Source organism: Macaca fascicularis, chromosome 10, assembly GCF_037993035.2.
Source record: "Macaca fascicularis isolate 582-1 chromosome 10, T2T-MFA8v1.1".
NCBI classification, from domain to species: domain Eukaryota; kingdom Metazoa; phylum Chordata; class Mammalia; order Primates; family Cercopithecidae; genus Macaca; species Macaca fascicularis.
The window spans coordinates 90,408,640-90,422,260 of record NC_088384.1 but is presented as its reverse complement, the minus strand read 5'-3'; the positions used below and the strand labels follow the sequence as shown (position 1 = coordinate 90,422,260).

Genomic DNA, 13,621 nt, shown 5'->3' with positions numbered 1-13,621 from the left:
CAAAACTCCGTCTCAAAAAAAAAAAAAAAAACCCACAAACAAAAAAGAGAATACATTCAATTATGTTAAAGGAACCAAAAAATCTGAACTTAATTTCTTAAATTGCAATGCAATGAAACTCTTATAACATTTATCAACTTCCTTTTTATAATAATCAATCACTGGCAAGGGAGTTTGTTTTCCAGACAAAATCCTTAAACCAGGAGTTTTATATTTGAGTACCCCTTGGAACCTAGCACAACAGCAGCTCAATAGCTCAACAGATCCTTGTCAAATATTACAAACTTAAACTTTCCTTACTTATGTTTCCTACAGGTCTCTCTTGGTGCCAGTGTTTAAAGTAGAACTTAAAACGCCGGGTGCGGTGGCTCACGCCTGTAATCCCAGCACTTTGGGAGGCCGAGGCGGGCAGATCACAACGTCAGGAGATCGAGACCATCCTGGCTAACACAGTGAAACCCCGTCTCTACTAAAAATACAAAAAATTAACCAGGCATGGTGGCGGATGCCAGTAATCCCAGCTACTCGGGAGGCTGAGGCAGGAGAATCACTTGAACCTGGGAGGCAGAGGTTGCAATGAGCCGAGATTGCGCCACTGCACTCCAGCCTGGGTGACAGAGTGAGGCTCCGTCTCAAAAAAAAAAACAGTAGAACTTAAAATAACATGATTTGTCATTTATAAAGCATCGGATATTATGAAGCCTTTTTTTCTCTTTTTTTTTTTTTTTGAGACAGAGTATCACTCTGTCACCCAGGCTGGAGTGTAAGTGGCATGATCTCGGCTCACTGCAAGCTCCACCTCCTGGGTTCACGCCATTCTCCTGCCTCAGCCTCCCCAGTAGCTGGGACTATAGGCGTCTGCCACCATGCCCGGCTAATTTTTTGTATTTTTAGTAGAGACAGGGTTTCACTGTGTTAGCCAGGATAGTCTCGATCTCCTGACCTCGTGATCCACCCGCCTCGGCCTCCCAAAGTGCTGGGATTATAGGTGTGAGCCACCGCACCCAGCCGAAGCCTTATTATAAGGTATTTCTGGTATCAGTCATATATTGTGATGTCAACAAAGCTGTGAAAAATCAGTCAGTTAGCACATAAAGCACAGAATATAATAGAGTGAGCTGGAAAGAACCTGAGAAATCATATCCAAAATATTCAATAGGTAACTGAGGAAACCAGGCCCAGGGAGATTTAAGTGAGCTGCCCAAGATCACACAATTTAAGTGACCAGTAATACCAAGGCTAGAACCCAGGTTTCCTGAATGTTGGCTCAAATACCCTTCCACAAAGAACTGCTTTGTGAGCTTGAGATGAAATGGATGTGCTGAGAAATATTTTAAAGATATTTTAAATACTTTAATAATACTTTTAAATATTTTTAAAATTGTTTTATAGTAGCTATAATCATCCCACCATCTCCTTCCTTTCTCTTAAATATAAAAAAGAACAGGACCGGGCTCAGTGGCTCATGCCTGCAATCCCAGCACTTTGGGAGGCAGAGGCAGGCAGATCACCTGAGGTCAGGAGTTCAAGAGCAGCCTGAACAATGTGGAAAAACCCCATCTCTACCAAAAATACAAAATCAGCCCAGTGTGGCAGGTGCACGCCTGGCCTCCCGAGTCCCAGCTACTCAGGAGGCTGAGACAGGAGAATCACCTGAACCCAAGAGGCAAGAAGCTGTAGTGAGCCAAGATCATGCCACTACACTCTAGCCTGGGCAAGACTCTGTCTCCAAAAAAAAAAAAGTGATTTTATTTTCTTTGGATATATACCCAAAAGTGGCAATGCTGGACCATATTTTAGTTCTATTTTATCACTATCTTCCTATTCAGCTTTCTTATCTAACAATTCACCTGCTCAACTTAACTCACTCCCTATTCTCTTACTGCTTAACTTTATGTTCTATTTTTTTTTCTTATCCAGTAGTCTTCCTTCTCTCCTAACCTTTTAAAGTGATCTGTCTTGTCCTCATGTTTTCCTTCACAATATTATTGTCAACTTCTCTCACCTTGTGGATCTAGACAACATTTTTTTTTCTTTTCTTTGAGACAGACTCTCACTTCGTTGCCCAGGCTCGAGTGTAGTGGCACGATCTTGGCTCATTGCAGTGTCCATCTCCTGGGTTCAAATGATTCTCCTGCCTCAGTCACCCAAGTAACTGGGACTACAGGTGCACGACACCACACCCTGCAAATTTTTTTATTCTTAGTAGAGATGGAGTTTCACCATGTTGACCAGACTGGTCTCAAACTCCTGACCTCAAGTGATCTGCCCGCCTTGGCCTCCCAAAGTGCTGGGATTACAGGCATGAGCCACCGCGCCCGGCCAAGATAACATTTTAAGTCATGAATTCATGTCCTTTACTAAAGATTTAATAGGTATTATTTTATTTGATCCACACAACAATGACAGGGAGGGAGATAGGAATCAATACTTAACCTATTTTACAGATGTATAAACTGAGGTCTGGCAAGATGAAATAACTTGCTGAAAGTCACACAGCTTGTCAGTGGCAAAATCAAATCAGAACCCAGATCTTTTCTTTACAAGTCCTCTGTTCTTTCTCCACTGAACTATGTTGTCTTCTTTTTTTTTTTCGAGACAGGGTTTCACTCTGTCGCCCAGGCTGGAGTGCAGTAGCACGATCATGGCTCACTGCAGCCTCAACCTCCTGGGCTCAAGTGATCCTCCGACGTCACCCTCCCAAGCAGCTAGGATTACAGGTACACGCCACCACACCAGCTAACTTTTTTTTTATTTTGTGTGGACTCAGGGTCTCACCATGTTGTCCAGGCTGGTCTCAAACTTTTGGGCTCAAGTGATCCTCCCACCTTGGCCCCACAAAGTGCTGGAATTACAGGCATGAGCCACTGCACCTGGCTATGTTGTCTTCTTTTTCATTCCCCACCTCTTAACCCTACACACGCACACGTCTAGATAGTATACAGAGGTAAATGTATATAAAACAACACAAATAGAAAAAGTATGCGTATGTGTAAGGGATCTACAAAAACAGAAAAGTCAGAAAATTCAAGTTAAGAGCACAATGTGGTTCACAGGTTAATCCCTGCAGAGGCAGCTTTGGGTTTCAGAATCAAGTGAAGCTGCCTATTTGTTCAACCAACTGATGCAGCTAGCATTAACACTGCTCTCTCCTCACAGCAGTTATATGACCAGAGCTTGGCCTCCGTATCACTCTTGCCCCCAAGTTCTCTCACAGGATGTCACCATACCTGAAGTTCTCACAGTTTGAGTCACTTCCTTGGGTTAAGGCGTTGTCTCCACAAGGCCACTGTGAAATGCATGGTACCTGAGAAAGGAAGGAGAGTCCATTAACACATTACTTCTATAGTTTTTTGTCTGTTTTTAAGACTGAGTCTTGGCCGGGCGCGGTGGCTCATGCCTGTAATCCTAGCACTTTGGGAGGCCGAGGCGGGCGGATCACAAGGTCCGGAGATTGAGACCACGGTGAAACCCCGTCTCTACTAAAAATACAAAAAATTAGCTGGGCGCGGTAGTGGGCGCCTGTAGTCCCAGCTACTCAGGAGGCTGAGGCAGGAGAATGGCGTGAACCTGGGAGGTGAAGCTCGCAGTGAGCCGAGATCGCGCCACTGCACTCCAGCCTGGGGGACACAGCGAGACTCCGTCTCAAAAAAAAAAAAAAAGACTGAGTCTTGTTCTGTCCCCTAGGCTGGAGTGCAGTAGCACGATATTGGCTCACTCCAACCTCCGCCTCCTGGGTTCAAGCCATTCTCCTGCCTCAGCCTCCTGAGTAGCTGGGACTATAGGCGCACATCACTACACCTGGCTAACTTCTGTATTTTTAGTAGAGATGGGGGTTTCAACATATTGGTCAGGCTGGTCTTGAACTCCTGACCTCGTGATCTGCCCACCTCAGCCTCCCAAAGTGCTGGGATTACAGGCGTGAGCCACCGTGCCCAGCTGACTTCTATAGTTAAACACATCAGATCTGCAATGACCTTGGGACTCTACAAGCACAAAGTCCCTTTTAAAAATTTCATTGGATAGACAATTTTTAACGGAGCAGACAGGACAAAAGAAAGAATTGGGGGAAAATGATTCATACATAGTATGGGAAGATACCAATCTGAGTATGATGGCTATCTGGCAAAATGAGGATGGCCATATAAATACACCAGTCTATAAGGGTCACCATAATGATAGTCCCTGCAAGTTGGAGACTCCTAGGGACAGGAAAAGAAAAAGCACACCAAGGATCTGGATATAGTCAGTTCTGAAAAGAAGCAAAAGAGCTGAGCTGGCAACAGTTTTTCAAGGACAGTACGCTGCTAGACTGGAGGAGGATAGAGGCAGGAACAGCTTCTGGTTAACTGCTTCTAGTTGTGAGGATAGTTTCCAACTTAACATTTTTAGCTGAAAGCCAACCTCCCAACCAGAGAATGCTGCGATTCAATTCTGTGAACCCCCTAACTAACTTACATTGACTCAAAGCCAGTATCATTTACAGCCATAAAAGTCAACATGCCTTTACTGAATGCTTATTATGAGCCCAGAATTTGGCTAAGTACTATAAATACAGAAAAAAATAACCTTACATACTTTTGTCTTAATTCTTATAAAGGAAACCAATCCTCAAAACCCAAAACTGAGTTAGGCAACAAGAAAGAAAGTGGCAAAACAACAAAACAGGTGACTATTTCCTATCAGTACTAACACAAATTTCTTTTTTTTTTTTTTTTTGAGGCAGAGTCTCATTCTTTTTGCCAGACTGGAGTGCAGTGGCACAATCTCGGCTCACTGCAACCTCTGCCTCCCGGGTTCAAGTGATTACCCTGCCTCAGCCTCCCAAGTAGCTGGGACTACAGGTGCGTGCCACCACACCCGGCTAATTTTTTGTATTTTAGTGAGATGGGGTTTCACCATGTTGGCCAGGATGGTCTCAAACTCCTGACCTCACGATCTGCCCGCTTCGGCCTCCCAAAGTGCCGGGATTACAGGCGTGAGCCACCACGCCCGACCCTAACACAAATTTCTTAAGACAGAATAAATACAACAAAACTCACTTCTAGGCCAAAATTCCTTGTTAAACTCTTGCCTAAACAGTCAAGAGGCACAAGCTAAAAATCTCCCTTTTCTTTTTCTAGTCTAATACCAGAAGCTCTTCGGTAGTGCACATTGATCTTGGTAAACCAGAGAATACCAGTCTCAGAGTTGCAAAACCTAGTGCTAGTTCTAGTTCTTACTCTTAACTAGTTTCAGGTAAATTATTTAACCTTTAAAACAAACAAACAATAACAACAACACAGAAAATAAGAGATTGGAGTAATCTAAGAATAGCTTGTATCTGGCACATATCTACTACCTACTAGATAACTGTCCATAGGAGATATCACTGATCAACCATAATACAATTCCTCAGAGCCCCTACAACCAGAATCCTTCCAAACACAGTGCTACTGGCAGCTTCCAATTAGAGCTGGCCGATAAACCAAAATATATTTGCCATTATGGACTAGATAATCTCTGTAATTTCTTCCAACTCTAAAACTCAATGAGCAAGTTTCTATAGGCTGAGAGAAAAACACTTCCAACAAGCCTTGACCAATAGTACTGAGAGACATAAATCTCAGTCCAAACTCCAAGTTCTAAATTAGCCAGGCTTGGTGGCATGCACCTGTAACTCCAGCTACTTGGGAGGCTGAGGCACACGAATCACTTGAACCCAGGAGGCGGAGGCTGCAATGAGCCAAGATCACGTCACTGCACTCCAGCCTGCATGGTAGAGCAAAACTCCATCTCAAAAATAATAACAAACTCCAAGTTCTCTTCCAAATTACACCTGACATAGTTCTTTCTAATTTCTCAAAGATGCTAAAGAACAATTCACTCTCATACTATATATAACATATATAACCTGGCAATATAATTTAGACTTGCTAATGGGTTCTTCTGACAGAAAAGGAGCCCTTTACCCAGACTAGCTCTAAAAAAAATCCTCATCTAAAAATATGGCAACAATACTGCACTAGTAAAAAGCTAAATCCAATCCTTTGATCACCCCCACAACCTCTCTCCAAGGTCAGGCTTTGTTACTTCTCAACTAGACTTCTGCAATAGCTACTCTTTCATCCTTTCATTCATCACCAGAGCAATCTTTCTTTTTTTGTTTTTTGATGCCTATCTTTGTCCGGCAGTACACAGCAATCTTCCTAAAACACATATGTACTCACATCATTTCCCTGTCTAAAAATCTGTTTATCTATTTCTTTTTTTTTTTCTTCCTTTTTGTAAAGACGGGATTTCACCATGTTGACCAGGCTGGTCTCGAACTCCTGAGCTCAAGCAATTCACCCGCTTCAGCCTCCCAAACTGCTGGGATTACAGGCGTGAGGCACTGAGCCCAGCCCTGTATCTATTTCTACCAAAATAAAATTCCAAATTTTTAGCATTATACTTAAAATTTTTAGACAAAGCACAGTAGCTTACACCTGTAATCTCAACACTTTAGGAGGCCAAGGTGGGAGGACCACTTGAACACAGGAGTTCAAGACCAGCCTGGGCAACGTAAAGAGAACCTGTCTCTATAAAAAAAAAATCTTTAATTAGCCAGGCGTGCTGATGCATGCCTGTTGTCCCGGCTACTCAGGGAGGCTGGGGTGGGAAGATCACTTGAGCTCTGGAGGTACTACTGCCACTGTACTCCATCCTGGGTGACTGGGTGAGACCCAGTCTCAACAACAACAAAAAATAACTTTTCATATACTTGCTTCCTTTAACCTTTCTGACCTTGTGTTTCAAAATGCTCTCCTTCCCCATTCCACTCCCTACTCCCTGAATCATTTTTGTTCCACAATCCTCTGAATTTACACACAGCATTAAGGCCTTCACTCAGCCTACCCTGTCCTTCTCTCTTCCCTCCACCCCCACCGCCCCCACACCCCCACCGCCCCCCACTGCTTTTCACATTCCTACTCTTCATCTAAGACCCAATGAGGGTTCAGGGGCAAATCCTGCCTCTTCTAACCAATCCTCCACCCAGCCACACACACAGAATTGGCCACTTCCTCTTCCGTCTCAAAGTTTTTTGACCTTTCCTTGATAAGTCTAGAGTACCATCTGCCCTCAGTGGTTCCCAAGACCATCAGAATTACCTAAGGCATGTGTTAAAAATAAATTGGTTGGAGCCAACCCAGACCTACTAAATCCATCTCAGAAGGTGAGACCGTGGAATTTCTACGCTCTTCTAATTATTCTAATGGTCAAATTTGGGGACTACTGGTTTGTCTGTCTCTCCTAATAGGTGAAAAGACGTATTTTTTAGGGCCAGGCAAGGCGGCTCATGCCTGTAATCCCAGCACTTTGGGAGGCCGAGGCAGGTAGATCACGAGGTCAGGAGTTAGAGACCAGCCTAACCAATATGGTGAAAGTCCATCTCTACTAAAAAACAAAAAAAAAATTAGCCGGGGGGGGGGGTAGCACGTGCCTGCAGTCCCAGCTACTAGGGAGGCTGAGGCAAAAGAATTGCTGGAACCCAGGAGGCGGAGGTTGCAGTGAACCGAGATCACACCACTGTACTCCAGCCTGGGTGACAAAGCTAGACTCCATCTCAAATTAAAAAAAAAAAAAAAAAAAAAGGCCGGGCGCGGTGGCTCAAGCCTGTAATCCCAGCACTTTGGGAGGCCGAGGCGGATGGATCACGAGGTCAGGAGATCGAGACTATCCTGGCTAACATGGTGAAACCCCGTCTCTACTAAAAATACAAAAAACTAGCCGGGCGTGGTGGCAGGTGCCTGTAGTCTCAGCTACTTGGGAGGCTGAGGCGGGAGAATGGCGTGAACCCGGGAGGCGGAGCTTGCAGTGAGCCGAGATCACGCCACTGCACTCCAGCCTGGGAGACACAGCGAGACTCCGTCTCAAAAAAAAAAAAAAAAAAGACGTATTTTTTAAAAAAGAATGTAGAAATGTTTGATTCTAGAATACACTGAAGTAGTCTGTACTCATTTTTGTAATTTCATATCATATCCTTGGTGACTTGACTTGTATGCTGAATATAAGGGAATTCCTTTTGGACTCACAAAACTTAAACACATTCACGGTTCAAAGAAGCAGTAGAATTTCCACCTTCATTTCCATTTTTTTTTTTCTTTCTTGAGACAGGATCTCAATCTGTCACCCAAGGCTGGAGTGCAGTGGCACAGTAACAGCTCACCATTGCCTCCACCCCCAGGACTCAGGTGATTCCCCCACCTCAGCCTCCTGAGTATCTGGGACCACAGGCACCCACCACCACACCCAGCTAATCTTTGTATTTTTTGTAGAGACGGGGTTTCACTATGTTGCCCAGGCTGATCTCCAATTCCTGGGCTCAAGAGATCTGCCGGCCTGGGCCTCCCAAAAGTGCTGGGATTACAGGCGTGAGCCACCACGCCCATCCCATTGTTTTTTTTTTTTTTTTTTTTTTTCGGAGTCTCACTCCGACACCACTGACACCCAGGCTGGAGCGCAGCAACCAGATTTGGGCTCACTGCAGCCTCCACCTCCTGGGCTGAAGCCATTCTCTTGCCTCAGCCTCCCTAGTAGCTAGGACTACAGGTACCTGCCACCACGCCCAGCTAATTTGTGTGTGTGTGTTTTTAGTAGAGACAGGGTTTCACCATGTTGACCAGGATGGTCTCGAACTTCTGACCTCGTGATCTGCCCGCCTCGGCCTCCCAAAGTGCTGGGATTACAGGCGTCAGCCACAGCACCCGGCCCATTTCTTAATTTTAAAAATAAATTATAGCTTAAATAAACCTGTAAAGGCCGGGCGCGGTGGCTCAAGCTTGTAATCCCAGCACTTTGGGAGGCCGAGACGGGTGTATCACAAGGTCAGGAGATCGAGACCATCCTGGCTAACACGGTGAAACCCCGTCTCTACTAAAATACAAAAAAAAAAAAATTAGCCGGGCGAGGTGGCGGGCGCCTGTACTCCCAGCTACTTGGGAGGCTGAGGCAGGAGAATGGCGTGAACCCGGGAGGCGGGGCTTGCAGTGAGCTGAGATCCGGCCACTGCACTCCAGCCTGGGCGACAGAGCGAGACTCCGCCTCAAAAAAAAAAAAAAAAAAAAAAACCTGTAAAATACACACAGCAAGCTCTCACCATATCTGCCATGAGAACTTCACCTGAACTGATAAATAACTCCTTAGCCGATTTTGAGAATGGAAATACACTGCCTTTACATACTTCCTGAAGATCGAATTATATTAGGAAAAGATGCAGGAGAACCCAACTAAGTGCAATGATAGGTGGCTGGCTCCAGGGTCTTACTAATTTTCAAGGCAAAAATCTCACACTTCCCCATCCCCCACTCCAAACCAAGTATATCGCAGATGTGGAAGAACGGCAGAAAATGTAGTAAGATTAGGATACGAATACAACCAAGAAAACAAGGTTGCGTTGTTATTGGGGATAATGAATTCCTGGCCCTTTACAAGTTCACCTGGTTACATGTCCAACTAACTTTAGGCCCAGCGTCTACTTGGGCGCACAAATCCTGCGATTCTCTCTTTTAAGTCGCGGCCCGGAACTGTCTTGGAAAACTTGAGTTATCCACTTAAAAGTCATGTCATCACGTTTCGACCCTTAGAATACGTTCAACGGCTCTTTTTACTTTTCTCTGCTAAGGAAAAGGGCACTCTCCGGAGGAAGGGCAGTGACAGCTCCACGTCTGCAAAAGTCGGCGCCGCCACGACGGTGGCGGGCGTCGGGGAGGGTGCCGGGGCCGGGACCACCATGCCGGGGGACAATGGAAGGAGGAGGGGAGTGGGAGAGAGAAGTGGAGGTAGCCGCTGGGCTGGGCCCTTCTAGCGACTGGGGGCTCGGAAGTCTCGGGAAGGACAGCTGGGTAACGGGGGACCCGGCCGACGCCCCTCACAGGGCCACGTAGCCCGCGCCGGCCCGGGCCGCCGGGCCCCGCGCGTAGGCCGAACCGCTGGAGAGTGGCCCCAGGCGGGGATGAGGGGCGAGGGGCCGGACCGTACCCACGCCCGTCGTGGCCCAGCCCTTTCACAACTTGGAGCCCGCGAGGCGAAGGCCTCGGGAGCCTGTGCCAGGCATTGATCCCTCCGAACGTCCAGATAACCCACCCCCACCGCCCGGCCCGGGCCAGTAGCCCGAGCTCCCCGCGCCCCCCACAGACACCGGCTCTGGGAGACAGAGCAGCCGCGGCTCTGGGGTCCCGACCCGCGCGTCCCACTCCTCTACCCTAGTTCTCCCCCAACATTCTCATCCGGACTCCCTCCCTCTCCCGAGAACTGCCCCGAGCTCGCCCACGGGTGTTTACCGGGACTCCGGGCGGCGGCGACTCCTCAGTCCCTAGACTAAGATGGCAGCCGGTCCCGAGCCCCGACCACAGCTACCAGAGCGAGTTAGCAGCCAAAGCGCAGGCGCCTGAGCGCGGGAGTGGTCTGGACTACAAGCCCCAGCAGGCCTTGCCCGCCAGCCGTTCGGCCCGCCCCTGGCTTGAAGAGCCGGCTGCGGTGGTAAATCCAGTTAAATCCCAGTTTTCCTCACCTCCGGGTGAGACGGGAGCGAGCGGCTCATTCTTTTTTCTTTCTTTTTTTTTTTTTTTTTAACACCCCGCCCACCGGAGCCTATAAGGACTGTGATTCTCAAACTATGGTGTGCATCAGAATCACCTAGAGAGCTTATTAAAACTTACAGTGCTGACCCCCACCCCCAGAGTTTCTGATCAGAAGATCTGGCATAGGAGGATAGGGTCTGATAATCTGCATGTCTAACAAGCTCTCTAGTGATACTACTAGTGAGTGAAATAATAATTTGAGAACCACTGTGCTACACAGCTTAGTTTATAACTTAGTTGTTCTTTTTTCTTTTTCTTTTCCTTTTCTTTTTTTTTTTTTTCTTCTTTTTGAGATAAGGTCTCACTCTGTCAACCACGCTGGAGTGCAGTGGTGCAGTCATAGCTCACTAGAGCCTCACACTCCTGGGCTCAAGCAAGTCTCCTACCTCAGCCTCCTGAGTAGCTAGGACAACAGGTGAGCACCACCACACCAGAGTAATTTTTGTCTATTCTTTGTAGAGATGGGGATGGGGTGGGGTCCGGATGGGATGGGGCAGGGACAGGGCCACAGTCTCGCCATGTTGCCCAGGCTGGTCTCAAACTCCTGGGCTCAAGAGATACTGCCTCCTCAGGCCCCCTAATCGCTGAGATTATAGATGTGAGCCACTGCACCTGGCCTGGTTTAGCCTTTAACAATGTACATTAAAGGCTGTGGTTAAAAAGAAAATAAAAGAAAAAAATGTACACTTGAGAGTTACACTGACTGGGTTCAAATTCTCCCTTTTCTACCTTTTAACTGGGTGTGCTTAGGAATGGTGATAACAGCTTAGTGGAGCCAACATGGCCGGTATTCTAAGAGCTGATACCAAGCTCTCTTTATTCTCACGAGAAACCTATTCCAGAAATACCGTTATTATCCCCATTTTACAAATGTACAAACTAAGTCACATGCTTGATAAGAACCCAGGCAGTCTGGTGTGAAAGTCCATTCTCTTAACCTTCTTCATGGATTGCTTGAGAAATAATAGGCTATGCAAGCAGAGACTCAGAGGTATGACTAAGTACTCATTTCTTAGTGACCTTTGCTATTACTGTTTCCGCCTAATGAAAATAGTATTTTGCCATCTGGAAAGTCACTTACATTTTTCAAAGTATCTTTTTTTTTTTTTTTTTTTTTGAGACAGCGTCCTGCTCTGTCACCCAACCTGGAGTGCAGTGGTGCAATCATAGCTCACTGCAGCTGACGTCCTGGGCTCAAGTGATCCTCCCACCTCAGCTTCCTGAGTAGCTGGGACTCCAGGCTCAAGCCACTACACCAGGCTAATTTTTTAAATTTTTGTAGAGACGTGGACTCCCTGTGTTGCCCAGGCTGTTCTCAAACTTCTAGGCTTGGCCAGGCTCGGTGGCTTACACCTGTAATCCCAGCAGTTCGGGAGGCCAAGGCAGGCGAATCACTTGAGGTCAAGAGTTCAATACCAGCCTGGCTAACATGGTGAAAACCCATCTCTACTAAAAATACAAAAATTAGCCGGGCGTGGTGGTGGGTGCCTGTAATCCCAGCTACTCGGGAGGCCGAGGCAGAGAATTGCTTGGACCCAGGAGGCAGAGGTTGCAGTGAGCCACGATCACGCCACTGAACTCCATCCTGGGCCACAGAGCGAGATTCTGTCTCAAAAAAAAAAAAAATCAAAAATTAGTTGGGCATGGTGGCACACCCCTGTAATCTCAGCTACTCAGGAGGCTGAGGTGGGAGAATTGCTTGAACTCAGGAGACGAGACTGCGGTGAGCCAAGATCGTACCACTGTACTCCAGCCTGAGTGACAGAGTGAAACCCCATCTAAAAAAACACAAAAACCAAACTCCTAGGTTCAAGCCTTCAAGCCTCAAGCAAAGTACTTTCAAAACCACTTCATGTTTCCTGCAACATGTCTTAGGAAAGATTGCTAAAATACCGATTCCTGCGCCCCTATCCTCATTCAGATTCTCTAGTGCAGTGATTTTCAAACCTCAGTACTTATTAGAATTGCCTGCAAGGTTAGTTAAATCATAGATTGCTGAGGCCACTCCCAGAGTTTCTGATTCAGTAGGTCTGGGTGGGGCCTGAGAATTTGCTTTTTTTTTTTTTTTTTGGATACTGAGTCTCACTCTGTCACCCAGGCTGGAGTGCAGTGGCCCAACTTCCGCTCACTGCCACCTCTGCTTCCCAGGTTCAAGAGATTCTCCTGCCTCAGCCTCCCAAGCAGCTGGGATTACAGGTGCATGCCACCATGACTGACTAATTTTTGTATTTTTGTAGGGATACAGTTTCCCCATGTTGGCCAGGCTGGTCTCGAATTCCTGACCTCAAGTGATCCGCCTGCCTTGGCCTCCCAAAGTGCTGGAATTACAGGCTTGAGCCACCGTGCCTGGCAGAATTTGCATTTCCCCTTCCCCTTCCCCTTCCCCTTCCCCTTCCCCTTCCTCTTCCCCTTCCCCTTCCCCTTCCTCTTCCCCTTCCCCTTCCCCTTCCCTTCCTAGACAGAGTTTCACTCTTGTTGCCCAGGCTGGAGTGCAATGGCATGATCTTGGCTCACCACAACCTCTGCCTCCTGGATTCAAGCGATTCTCCTGCCTCAGCCTCCCGAGTAGCTGGGATTACAGGCATGAACCACCATGCCTGGCTAATTTTGTATTTTTAGTAGAGACACCATGTTAGCCAGGATGGTCTCAATCTCCTGACCTTGTGATCTGCCCGCCTCGGCCTCCCAAAGTGCTGGGATTATAGGGGTGAGCCACTGCACCTGGCCAGTACGAGGTATTTTTATGACCATTATACAGAGAAGAAAACTGAGTGTGACAGAAATTAAATGGCTTGTTCAAGATCACTCAGCCAGGAACCAGGGATCTAACCCTAAGTCTTCTAGCTCCAGATTCTGTATTCACCTACACTTTTAAAAACTATATAAGGTTAGGCAAAACTAGTCTATGGTGTTAGAAGTCAGGATACTGGTTACGCTTTGAGGGGACGGAATACTTGGAAGAAGGCACAAAGACACCTCTCAGAATGGGTGATAATATTCTGTGTCCTGATCTGAGTAGT

The 13,621-nt window shown here is 46.8% G+C and overlaps 1 protein-coding gene across 10 annotated transcripts in view; it reads right to left on the bottom strand.

Moving 5' to 3' along the window:
• The window catches only part of ITCH (itchy E3 ubiquitin protein ligase), a 137,832-nt gene extending 127,454 nt beyond the window's left edge, over positions 1 to 10,378 (bottom strand). For all 10 annotated transcript variants that reach the window (XM_005568767.5, XM_074005092.1, XM_045362790.3 and 7 more), the window contains exons 1-2: positions 10,302 to 10,378; positions 3,231 to 3,307 (exon numbers count right to left, since the gene is read on the bottom strand). The gene's annotated coding sequence lies outside the window, so the exon portion shown is untranslated. The remainder of the gene's footprint in view (positions 1 to 3,230; positions 3,308 to 10,301) is intronic.
• Positions 10,379 to 13,621: the final 3,243 nt, after the last annotated feature.